Source organism: Dendrobates tinctorius, unplaced genomic scaffold, assembly GCF_039654945.1.
Source record: "Dendrobates tinctorius isolate UK_male_01 unplaced genomic scaffold, ASM3965494v1 ptg000120l, whole genome shotgun sequence".
Classification (NCBI taxonomy): Eukaryota; Metazoa; Chordata; class Amphibia; order Anura; family Dendrobatidae; genus Dendrobates; species Dendrobates tinctorius.
Window position 1 is genome coordinate 23,703,846 of NW_027361788.1, and position 13,116 is coordinate 23,716,961.

Sequence of the window (13,116 nt, forward strand, 5' to 3'; positions counted from 1 at the left end):
GAACTATTTATAAAAGTCGATATTTCAGCATTACTAAGGGTCAGAAAAAAAAGAGCCACCTTCACAGAATGCAGCCTTAGTGCTGCTGAAGGTAGCTCTTTACCTTAAAAACGCCCTGGGGGGGTGACAGGTTCCCTTTAACCAGGCGCAGCACCGTATATTAGGTCAAAGAGGCACCTGCATTTGCGGCTTAATATATTGTTTTTTTTAAAAAATACAACACAGTTTATTAATTGGGCCATGGAGGGGAAACAAAATTAAACTAGAATTTTAATAAGGTGTTTACTACTAATGGGCTACCACTTTTTGGAAGAAAATGCTGCACATTTTGGGAAAAATGTATGACTGCTTTTGTTGGTAGTATGTTTTATTTTTTTCCTGGGGTGGGCACCGGAGGCAGCGGCAGAGACTCAGCGCTGGTCTCGGGGAGGGTAAGTAAAGCACAGTGGGTTTTTTTTTGCTTTTTTTAACAGACCACAGGCAGAAGACCAAACTCAGAAATCCCCAGTAAAATAAGTTTAGACTTTGGTCTCACGTGTATGGGTACTGCTAGTGGCAGAGAGGTGACAAGTTTTGGATGCAACTGGCTCCTCACACACCAAGAGCCACGTGCCAAGGAACAATGCAGCTCGGCCACTCTGCATCTGGATAGTTTCTCCTTCTACAGATAGCAGAACTCAGAGATGAGATAGCGTTAGTCATGCGACTTGGCGGCAATTCAAGTACTAAAGTGGCTGTGGGATTCTCCTGAATCCAACCCCCCTGGTATGTGATGCCATACTTAGCACTGACCAATAAATCAGATGCGCCTAGGGTATTTTGTGGTTTTATTTTTTAACCAGTCCGAGTTCAGGCATCTCAGAAGGGTTTTTTCTTCTTTTGTAACCTGGTTGTGCAGGTTCTTGTAAATCTTGGTGCTGGCTGTATTATTATCCTGACACTGTGTGGCTGTATTGCCTGTTCACTATATGGCACTGTTATGTAAGCCTGTGGCCTCAACCTTGTGGCTTTCGGTCAGTAAAGGCACCACATCTCCCAGGAGCTATCAGGTTTTACATGGCTGATGGTATGTTAGAGGTTCCTGATAACGTCAGGTTATGGCAGTCATGGGTCCACTTCCTGAGATGGATTTTCTAAGCAGCAGGTCAGGGGGAACAGCATGGACTGAAGGTGATTGCACAGTGGGCAGGACTTGTCATATGGCATGTAGAACAGTGAAGAACAGGACAGCAGGCAGAGAAGAGGAGCAGGGAAGACCAGAAAACAGAGCCAGGAGTGACACTCAGGAACTGAGGATGTATGGTTTAGAATTTGCAGCGGCGTTTGTAGTGTGAACAAGTCCAGAGAAGAGTTTGTTTTGCTTAAAGCAAACACTTGTTGAAGGTCTGAGTCAGAAGGTAAATGCAGATTGAAAAACAGACAGGAGTTTGCTGAGATGATTGCAAGCTAAGAGAACTAGTGGGACAAACTCCAAGGCACAAGGTAACTGAGCAGAAAGGTTACTGACTTCTTAGTCACATATGGGTGTGAGAGTCAGCCTTAAAAGGCCTTGGGTGATTATGTGACAGTAGTTTGTAACACCTGGCTTGGACCACAGCAGAGGGAGATGACCATAGGGAAAGGGAGCAAGGCCTGACCCTGGAGCCAGGACAGGAGAGTAACAGCACTATTATTTGAACAAAGTTGTATGGAGGTATTATTTTGGTACTAAATGGCTATTATTTGGTCGGTGCTATCACTGGACTACTACTTTTACTCCTCTATGTGTGCCCAGGATCTTACACACTATTTCTGCCAGGAGGAGTTCTCATACACCACCAAGCACATTTGTAGCAGTAGCTACCCTTGTTTCCTAAGTCACACCTGTTTCCATCCTCTCCACAGCTCTCTGAATTCAGAAACCTCAAGGAATAGTTGTTTTTCTAGAGATTTTAAACAGGCTCAATAAGGCCCTGGAAATTTGCTGACTTTTCTGGGAATCATTCTGGTAAAGTTCGCATCTCTGATCTACAGGGTTTGGAATAGGGTAAGAGTTGAAAGCAAATGTATCAGAAAATGACCAATTGTTTGTCAGGTTTTTATATATATTATATATTTACCTAGGCAGTATTTTGTGTCCTTATTTGTTGTGGCCATCCAGTATATATATATATATATATATATATATATATATATATATATATATTTATTTATTTTTTTACAGCTTGATCAGTGCGCATGTATTTTAGCTTGAGTATTAGCGCTGGTGTCTTTCTTTTCATTTTACTTATCCCTTGTAGACAGAACCAGCACAGATTCTGTCCTGACATCAGCAGCTTGAGATTCTATTGATCACCCCAGGAGCGCCATTGTGTCCTTTTATTCACCAAAAAATAAATCTTGCACACTGGCCACCAGGGATATATTAGAATCATACCTCCTATTCCTTATACGGTATAATGCTTTTCAGAAGTCTCTTTGTAAGCACAGGCAGCATTTCAATGGCAGGTAAAAGCTGATAACACAGAATTCACCAATCACAACAGGAGATGTCACCACTCACCTTCTCCCCCTCCCTTCACAATGACTTTTGCACATGCTCATTAGATGCTTTGGTACGAAAAAAAAAAAAAAACTTTTAGTCAGTCTTATTGCTGTAAATGTACATGTGAATTTCCTGGAAGAGCAGGAAGTAGGAGTCTAGAAAAGCCCAATTGGCCAGTCTGAAAATTACAGAATTTCTCTTTTTTTTAAAAAAAAATGCAAATTGTACGAACAAATTTTTAAAAAATCAAACTTTTTTTAAAACCAAATATTTAACATAAAAATCTTTAGATCATTTACTGATGACATATTCCCTAGTGTGATTGCGGTGGGACGCTCTCTGATCATTAGAACAAAGGGGTCACATCCCTGTTTAAATGGCGCAATGGTCACTACCGTTCCATTCACTTAGCAAGATTTCTGTAGGGGATTTGGATATCTGTACAACAAAGAAAACACTTGAGAAAAGCAAAATAAAAAAATACTAATAAAAGACCCCAGAATTCTAATTGTAATTATTTTTTTAGATATCTGTAGTTGTAAAGTTAAGATACTTTTAGCTGTAGGCCCTTCCTAGCTACTTCTTCATGTCTGGTCAGTGTCATACCTATATAATAAGAGCAGCGTTCTTATCTATGGTTATGTCTAATAACAGATCTCATAAGGTTCCCGAGGGAAAGTGAATCCTTATATGGAGATAACTGGATGCTCGGAGCTCCATAATATATTGCTTGGTCTATATAGGATGATATGTAGGATTAATAGGCGTATGCCGTGGACTTCCAGAGTTCGGGACAAGACATACTGAATATACTTTGTGCCCAGTTTTGAACCCCTCCTCCTCCAAGCGCATATATTATATTTTAAGAAAATACTGATATAATTAAAGTTTGCCCTTTGGCCCTCTAGTTTTTTCTGAAAATCAAAATAAAATAAAAAAAATAAAAGATATATATTTATTTATTTTTGTAACTTACCACTTTTTTATTACATTTTCTGTGTTTGTTTTAAGGTAACAATTTTATTATCCTATCCCTAACCATAACCATAGGTAGGTTTAGAAAAATTGTAAGAAATTATTATGCTTCGCAAAATTACTAATGAGAGGAGAGGAAGAGCTGGTGAAGAGTACAGTGCATATGATTCAGTACATTCTTCATTCATTAGCTGCACAGCTTTTGTCCTCTCTGTTGCTGCCTATGCAGAGCACAGCAATTCAAATTATTTTTTTTCATTGGCTGTTGCACTCTGCAGAGGCAGAGACTAAGATGCTTACTTCAATACACTGTCATCTTAGTCGCTGTCTACATTATGTAGAGCACAGCAGCTGATGACAAACTCTTTTTGACTGCTGCGCTCTGCATAGGAATTTGAGGCTGTGACCAAGATGAAAAATCCACTGCTGGCTGCTTTACTCACTCAGGATTGTTCTTCCTGGTTATTGTGGGTCCAAAATTTTGGCACCTGGGGCAACCACCCATCTAACCCCCGCCAAACACAAATGCTATGCTCCTTGGTGCCTGGGGAAAAAAGCATTAAAAAACCCGACACAATAGTATTTTTGGGGTTAGCACTTGTATTTAGTTTATTACAGTAAGATCACAAGAGTACACTCTTCCAGAAACTAAACCACAGTCCTAATACACCAATAACTATGTGTTTCATAATGACACCAGAAGCCTAAGCACACGTTCAACATTTTTGGCACATCTTCACTGGGAAAAGGTTTTTTTTTTGAATGAATGATGGTGAGCCCACAAAGTGTTTCACAAAAGAGTCTTCTCGACATAGATGTCACATCTTGACAAGGAAGCATGGAAGTCTCTTGGTCTGTGGTTTGGTACATAGACCCCGGGATTTACAATCACGGCAACACTTTTCCACTAGAAGCTACACAGCCAAGATGTCTATAACCCAAAGAAAATTTAGTTCATGATCTTCCCAGCCTCGCAGTTCCGGACATTTCTTCTTAAGTATATTCTTTTATTACCATCTTTGTCTTTTTTGGTGTTCCCTCCATTGAGACACTAGTCGTTCCATGCACATTTTTGTACCTCAGTTTTATTTTTCACGGGGAAATCGTATTTTTAGAGCAATGTAACTCATGAGTATGGCCAATGAAGAGAATGGCAATGGCTAATTGGTGACCTTAGACAAGTCAGGTCATTGGGCACCAGATATGGCTTTAGCAGCTTATAACAATATGCTCCTTATGATCTCAGGACCTTGACACAAAGACCATTAGGTCATGGAAGGTTCTTATGTTAGTAATGTAGTAAAGGGGCTTTAGATGGAGATATATGAAGAAAATCACAGTGCAGTGTTCCTGTTTTCATCATCATCTTCACCGTTGCAATACAGCATTGGACACCCAGCAAGTGAATCCTCTTGGTCTCTTTCTGGTCCGTTGTATGAGGACACGATGGGAATCCAATAATACTAAAGTGATGTTTGTGCTCCATCTCAAAACTGATGCCGGCTGGAAGGGAAGGAAGGTAAAGGGGGCCGTGGTGGGCTAAGGGAAGAACAGCCATTGGCCGCTGAAGGCATCATGCAGACAGGTGTCACCACAAGCTCATGCAAGGGTGTAGTGCCTGACATGGAGATCCCTAGGACGAGGGCACTCCAGACGTCAAGTCTTTACGTTCCCAGCTGTGAGGAGAGAGCAGTAACAAGGTCAATATGTAAGTCCTTAAAGGAGCTGTCCACTTTCTGGTTAGTGCCCTAAGGTGTTCTGTACTGACATGAACAATCATTAATATCCCCATTGCTTGACCCTGAGAAGAGTTTCAAGACCCTTAGCTGCTTATGGGTCAGCGATGCAAACACTGGTTGATGGCATCCATAGCAAGCAAGATGGCATTGGCCCAGTGGATAACCATGTGACTGCTTCCCCAGGTCTGTCTTCTTCTGTGGAGCCTCTCAAAACATTAAGTGCAGTTACCGATCGAGGATAGTCAGAATGGCGATCACATAATATTAGATGTCCACCTGCATCTTGATTGGTATGGATGCAGAAATGCTATTCAGAAATTTTGCCAGAAAGAGACTAAAACCCTTTAATTGCATTGTCCTATTTATAAAATACACTTTCATACACCTTATCTGGGAATCCTGAGTTAGTGGTACTCTTAAGCTTGGAAGTTTTCACCTATTACTGGGATCCGACCCCTGGGACCACCATCGGTCTCAAGATAGAAATAGAATCAGGACTCTGAAGAGCTCTGTGTGAATAAAGTGATGCTTGATCATGAAACGTGCCTCACGTTTATTCTTATAGGAGTGCTAAACATCTGCACAGCACAGTGCCCAGCTTTCACTGGACGTTCCATTAAGAGTGAATGAAGCAGAAGTGCTCCTGGTCAACCACCGCTCCATTCACATGGCACTTTTCTGAGCTCAGATTCTTGGGATCGGCGGGGGTTCCCATGGTTGGACTCAAAGTGATTGGGATGTTATCTCCTATCCATTGATAGGGGATAACTTCCAAATCTGAGAATACCCATTCAATAAAGGGAGGTCTAGGAATCTCTTCTATAACCCAGAATGAAGGGCAGCTGCATCTCTCGCTCCGGAGGACATGTTCTGTCCTGCATTATTCAGACCACCCTTTTATTTGAATGGGCACTATGTGATTCCAAATTTTCAATGTGGTGGTGCTACAGTCGGTACGGAAAGTATTAAGACCCCTATAAATTTTTCACTCTTTGTTTCATTGCAGCCATTTGGTAAATTCAAAAAAGTTAATTTTTTTTTCTCAATAATGTACACTCTGCACCCCATCTTGACTTTAAAAAAAATAAAAATGTAGACATTTTTGCAAATGTATTAAAATGGAAAAACTGAAATATCATATGGTCATAAGTATTCAGACCCTTTGCTCAGACACTCATATTTAAGTCACATGTGTCCATTTCCTTGTGATCCTCCTTGAGATGGTTCTACTCCTTCATTGGAGTCCAGCTGTGTTTAATTAACCTGATAGGACTTGATTTGTAAAGGCACACACCTGTCTATATAAGACCTCCCAGTTCACAGTGCATATCAGACCAAATGAGAATCATGAGGTCAAAGGAACTGGCCAAGGAGCTCAGAGACAGAATTGAGGCAAGGCACAGATCTGGCCAAGGTGACAAAACAATTTCTGCAGTACTCAAGGTTCCTAAGAGCACAGTGGCCTCCGTAATCCTTAAATGGAAGAAGTTTGGGACCACCAGAAGTCTTCCTAGATCTGGCCGTCCAGTCAAAATGAGCAATCGTGGGAGAAGAGTTCCCACAAGCTTTATGCATCTAACAGCCCTCTGTGTCTGTACTGTTTCACACTTAACATTATGGCTTATCCAAACGATCAGGGCAATTGTTACCACCCACCTTTGGTGTCTACCTTTTTTCCTCATAGATTGTAAGCTTGCGAGCAGGGCCCTCATTCCTCTTGGTATCTGTTATGAGCTATGTGATTATTGTTAGGCTGTAATGTCTATCGTCTGTACAAGTCCCCTCTGAAATGTAAAGTGCTGCGGAATATGTCGGCGCTATAGAAATAACATTTATTATTATTATAGAAGAGCCTTGGTGAGAGAGGTAAAGAAGAACCCCAAGATCACTGTGGCTGAGCTCTACAGATGCAGTAGGGAGATGGGAGAAAGTTCCACAAAGTCAACTATCACTGCAGCCCTCCACCAGTCGGGCCTTTATGGCAGAGTGGTCCGACAAAAGTCTCTCCTCAGTGCAAGACATATGAAAGCCCGCATAGAGATTGCTAAAAAACACATGAAGGACTCCCAGACTATGAGAAATGAGATTCTCTGGTCTGATGAGATGAAGATATAACTTTTTGGTGATAATTCTAAGCAGTATGTGTGGAGAAAACCAGGCACTGCTCATCACCTGCCCAACACAATCCCAACAGTGAAACATGGTGGTGGCAGCATCATGCTATGGGGGTGTTTTTCAGCTTCAGGGACAGGACGACTGTTTGCAATTGAAGGAAATATGAATGCGGCCAAGTACAGAGATATCCTGTATGAAAACCTCTTCCAGAGTGCTCTGGACCTCAGACTTGGCCGAAGGTTCACCTTCCAACAAGACAATGACCCTAAACACACAGCTAAAATATCAAAGGAGTGGCTTCAGAACAACTCTGAGACCATTCTTGACTTGCCCAGTCAGAGCCCTGACCAAGGGCGTACATAGAAATCATGGGACCCCATAGCAAAATTCTGAATGGGCCGCCCCCCCCCCAAAAAAAAAATCACCGCCGGGCCCAGCTCATCGTCTTGCATCTCCACACAACTTCAGCTCCTCATGCTTCACCTCCAACAGCCTGTAGCCATCCTCACAAGTGCAACTACTTCCGGCCGGGCCCAGCATACACTGCTCTCTCTGTCTGGAAAGCTACGTCAGCCAAGAGGCATGGCATCCTTAGGCAAATCCAGCCAGAGTTCAGCCAGGAGCAGTGTAGGACTAGAAAGGAGGAGTTAGGAGCCAGGTACAGAGTGACGGCGGCACGCATATTTAATTAAAGGCGCACAGCACAGCCACAGCCCAGGAGCGGACACCTGTGCAAGAAATGTGTCTAGGCCCCCTCCTTTTATGGCGCCAAAGCTGCATATAATAATATACACATATTAAGCCCTGTTTTTTATTGCATACCGTTCTCTCTTGTTAGATATATAATGCAATGATGGCTGATGAAGCATGGGAAAGCTTCTTTTCTAATATAGGAGCTGATGGACTGGTAGTCTGGTCACCGGCTCATCCATCAGCAGTCATTTTATATCTAACAAAAGAGCGGACTATGTAATAAAAGAGTGCGCTGTGAGTACACTATATACTAAGGGACTGTGCTATACATAGAAAGTGACTACACTACAGTCATATGTAAAAGTTTGGGCACCCCTATTAATGTTAACCTTTTTTCTTTATAACAATTTTGGTTTTTGCAACAGCTATTTCAGGTTCATATATCTAATAACTGATGGACTCAGTTATATTTCTGGATTCAAATGAGGTTTATTGTACTAACAGAAAATGTGCAATCTGCATTTAAACAAAATTTGACCGGTGCAAAAGTATGGGCACCCTTATCATTTTCTTGATTTGAACACTCCTAACTACTTTTTACTGACTTCCTGAAGCACTAAATTGGTTTTGTATCCTCATTAAGCTTTGAACTTCATAGCCAGGTGTATCAAATCATTAGAAAAGGTATTTAAGGTGGCCACTTGCAAGTAGTTCTCCTATTTGATTCTCCTATGAAGAGTGGCATCATGGGCTCCTCAAAACAACTCTCAAATGATCTGAAAACAAAGATTATTCAGCATAGCTTTTCAGGGGAAGGATACAAAAAGTTGTCTAAGAGATTTAACCTGTCTGTTTCCACTGTGAGGAACATAGTAAGGAAATGGAAGAACACAGGTACAGTTCTTGTTAAGCCCAGAAGTGGCAGGCCAAGAAAAATATCAGAAAGGCAGAGAAGAAGAATGGTGAGAACAGTCAAGGACAATCCACAGACCACCTCCAAAGACCTGCAGCATCATCTTGCTGCAGATGGTGTCACTGTGCATCGGTCAACAATACAGCGCACTTTGCACAAGGAGAAGCTGTATGGGAGAGTGATACGAAAGAAGCCGTTTCTGCAAGCACGCCACAAACAGAGTCGCCTGAGGTATGCAAAAGCACATTTGGACAAGCCAGTTACATTTTGGAAGAAGGTCCTGTGGACTGATGAAACAAAGATTGAGTTGTTTGGTCATACAAAAAGGCGTTATGCATGTGCTGTATTGTTGACCGATGCAGAGTGACACCATCTGCAGCAAGATGATGCTGCAGGTCTTTGGAGGTGGTCTGTGGATTGTCCTTGACTGTTCTCACCATTCTTCTTCTCTGCCTTTCTGATATTTTTCTTGGCCTGCCACTTCTGGGCTTAACAAGAACTGTACCTGTGTTCTTCCATTTCCTTACTATGTTCCTCACAGTGGAAACTGACAGGTTAAATCTCTGAGACAACTTTTTGTATCCTTCCCCTGAAAAGCTATGTTGAATAATCTTTGTTTTCAGATCATTTGAGAGTTGATTTGAGGAGCCCATGATGCCACTCTTTATAGGAGAATCAAATAGGAGAACTACTTGCAAGTGGCCACTTTAAATACCTTTTCTCATGATTTGATATACCTGGCTATGAAGTTCAAAGCTCAATGAGGTTTCAAAACCAATTTAGTGCTTCAGGAAGTCAGTAAAAAGTAGTTAGGAGTGTTCAAATCAAGAAAATGATAAGGGTGCCCATACTTTTGCACGGTCAAATTTTGTTTAAATTCAGATTGCACATTTTCTGTTAGTACAATAAACCTCATTTGAATCCAGAAATATAACTGAGTCCATCAGTTATTAGATATATGAAACTGAAATAGCTGTTGCAAAAACCAAAATTGTTATAAAGAAAAAAGGTTAACATTAATAGGGGTGCCCAAACTTTTACATATGACTGTATATACTAAGAGGTTGTGTTAACATCCCTTAGTATAATAACGTCTTCCTCCACCTGTTCCTAAATCCATTATAAATCCCCCTTCCTCCCTTCCCAATCCCCCACACCCCTCATTGTCCTCCATCCCCTGCAACCAATATTGTCCTCTCCCCCACCCCCATCATTTCCTTCTCCCCCAGCACCCCTATCATTGCCCTTTCCACCACCTCTATCATTGCTTTCTCCCCACCACCCCATCATTGCCCATGCCAACACCTCCATCATTGCCTTCTCCCCCACCACCTCCATCATTGCCCATTCCACCACTTCCATCATTTCCTCCTCCCCTATCATCCCCATTATTGCCCTTTCCACCACAACCGTCATTGTCCTTTCCACCACCACTATCATTGCCTTTTCCCCACCACCCCATCATTGCCCATTCAAACTTCTCCTTCATTGCTTTCTCCCCAGCACCCCATAATTGTCCTTTCCACCACCACCATCATTGCCTTTTCCCCCACGAACCCATCATTGCCCATTCCACCACCTCCATCATTTCCTCCTCCTCACCACCCCATTATTGCCCTTTTGACCCCCATCATTGCCTTCTCCCCCATCACACCCATCATTGCCTTCTCCCCCATCATTGCCTTCTCCCCATCACCCCATCATTGCCCTCTCCTCCACCTACAGACACACACATCACCATTCACCTTTCTCCACATTCCCCCTGCAGCGCTATGCACGCACGTGCACACACACACCACCACTCATCTCTACACACACACAGCAGACAGCACCTCTCCCCACACTCTCCCGCAGCCACAGCAACACCGTCGCCGGCAGCTTCCTCTCACTGACTGCTGTGTGAGACAGGAAGCACGGGCAGGAAGCAGGATGGATCGCTGCAGCTCTGCTGCCATTTTCTCTTGTAGGCAGCAGAGCTGCAGGGACCTCTCCCTGCCCTCCACATATAAGGGCAATCTGGCCAGGTGCCCCCTGGCACCTCGGGGCCAGATAAACAGACCAGATTGCCCTCATTATCAGCCGCCCCGCAGGGGCCCCCCGGAGTCTCTGGGCCCCGCTGCAGCCACACCGGCTGCACATGTGGTATATCCGTTCCTGGCACAGCCTTTGTGGTCCGACTCCGGCAGGCCCCTCAGCCCTCGGGGCCCCATAGCAGTTCTGTGGCCTGCCGCCATTGGCGGTACGCCACTGGCCCTGACTAGAGTTGAGCGATACCGTCCGATACTTCAAAGTATCGTATCGGATGGTATCGGCCGATCTTTAAAAAAAGTATCGGTATCGCCGATTCCGATACCGGAAGTCCCATTCAAGTCTATGGGACTTCCGGTATCGGAATAAGAAAAACCCTTTCCTGCCCTTGTACAGCCTCTCTGGGGTCTGTACGGGCCTTTCGGGGGGCTGTGCCGGCCTGCCAGGGGGTCTGTGCAGGCTCCGGTGGTCTGTGCCGGCCTGCCGGTGGTCTGTGCAGGCTCCGGGGGGCTGTGCCGGCCTGCCGGGGGGCTGTGCAGGCTCCGGGGGGCTGTGCCGGCCTGCCGGGGGGCTGTGCCGGCCTGCCGGTGGTCTGTGCAGGCTCCGGGGGTCTGTGCAGGCATCGTCCGATGGGACTACAAGTCCCATCGGGCGATGCCTGCTACCATGACAGTGATTGACACATTAGCCAATGATGGGACAGTAGTAGTCCCATCATCCGGCTAATGTGTTAAATGTAAAAAAAAAAAATAAAAAAAAAAAATTACATGCTACATACATACAACATGCATACTACATACATGCTACATTCATACTACATATTACATACATGCTACATTCATACTACATAAATACTACATGCAACATACATACTACATATATACTACATGCATGCTACATACATACTGCATGCTACATACATACCACATATATACTACATACATACTACATGCATGCTACATGCATGCTACATGCTACATACATAACACATATATACTACATGCATGCTACATACATACTACATGCATGCTACATACATACTACATGCTACATACTACATATATACTACATGCATGCTACATACATACTACATGCTACATACATACTACATATATACTACATGCATGCTACATACATACTACATGCTACATACTACATATATACTACATACATACTACATACATACTACATGCATGCTACATGCATGCTACATACATACCACATACATACCACATACATAACACATATATACTACATGCATGCTACATACATACTACATGCTACATACATACCATATACATACTACATGCATGCTACATACATACTACATGCATGCTACATACATACTACATGCATGCTACATACATACTACATGCTACATACATACTACATATATACTACATGCATGCTACATACATACTACATGCTACATACATACTACATATATACTACATGCATGCTACATACATACTACATGCTACATACATACTACATATATACTACATGCATGCTACATGCTACATGCTACATACATACTACATATATACTACATGCATGCTACATACATACTACATGCTACATACATACCACATACATACTACATATATACTACATGCATGCTACATACATACTGCATGCTACATGCATGCTACATACATACTACATACATACTACATGCTACATACATACCACATATATACTACATACATACTACATACAATACATTCATACAATACATACATAGACATACAGTACATATAACATAGAGTAACATACTTACCAATACTTGTCACATTGTTCCCCGAAGCCATTGTCTTTTCCGGAATAAATATTAACATAACAAACCACAAAAATACTCACCCACGATCCGAAGCAGTCCACGAGTGTGTCCCACGACGATCTTGGGTAGAGAACTGCAGCATCAGATGATGCTGCCGTTCTCTACGGGCTGCAGGAATCCAATGACGGAAGGTAGGTATCCTTCCGCACTGTATTCCTCCGCCACTTAAAAAAAAAAAAGTCCCTAGTCTCACTTTATGCCATTGCTGCGTGGGAAATGCATGTAGCATGTAGTATGTATGTAGCATGCATGTAGTATATATGTAGTATGTATGTAGCATGCATGTAGT

At 42.8% G+C, this 13,116-nt stretch overlaps 1 protein-coding gene across 2 annotated transcripts in view; it reads right to left on the reverse strand.

Annotated features, from left to right (window-relative positions):
- Positions 1 to 4,079: 4,079 nt before the first annotated feature.
- Positions 4,080 to 13,116, reverse strand: part of PNCK (pregnancy up-regulated nonubiquitous CaM kinase) — a 165,525-nt gene continuing 156,488 nt past the window's right edge. For both annotated transcript variants that reach the window (XM_073590919.1, XM_073590920.1), the window contains one exon: positions 4,080 to 5,175. The gene's annotated coding sequence lies outside the window, so the exon portion shown is untranslated. The remainder of the gene's footprint in view (positions 5,176 to 13,116) is intronic.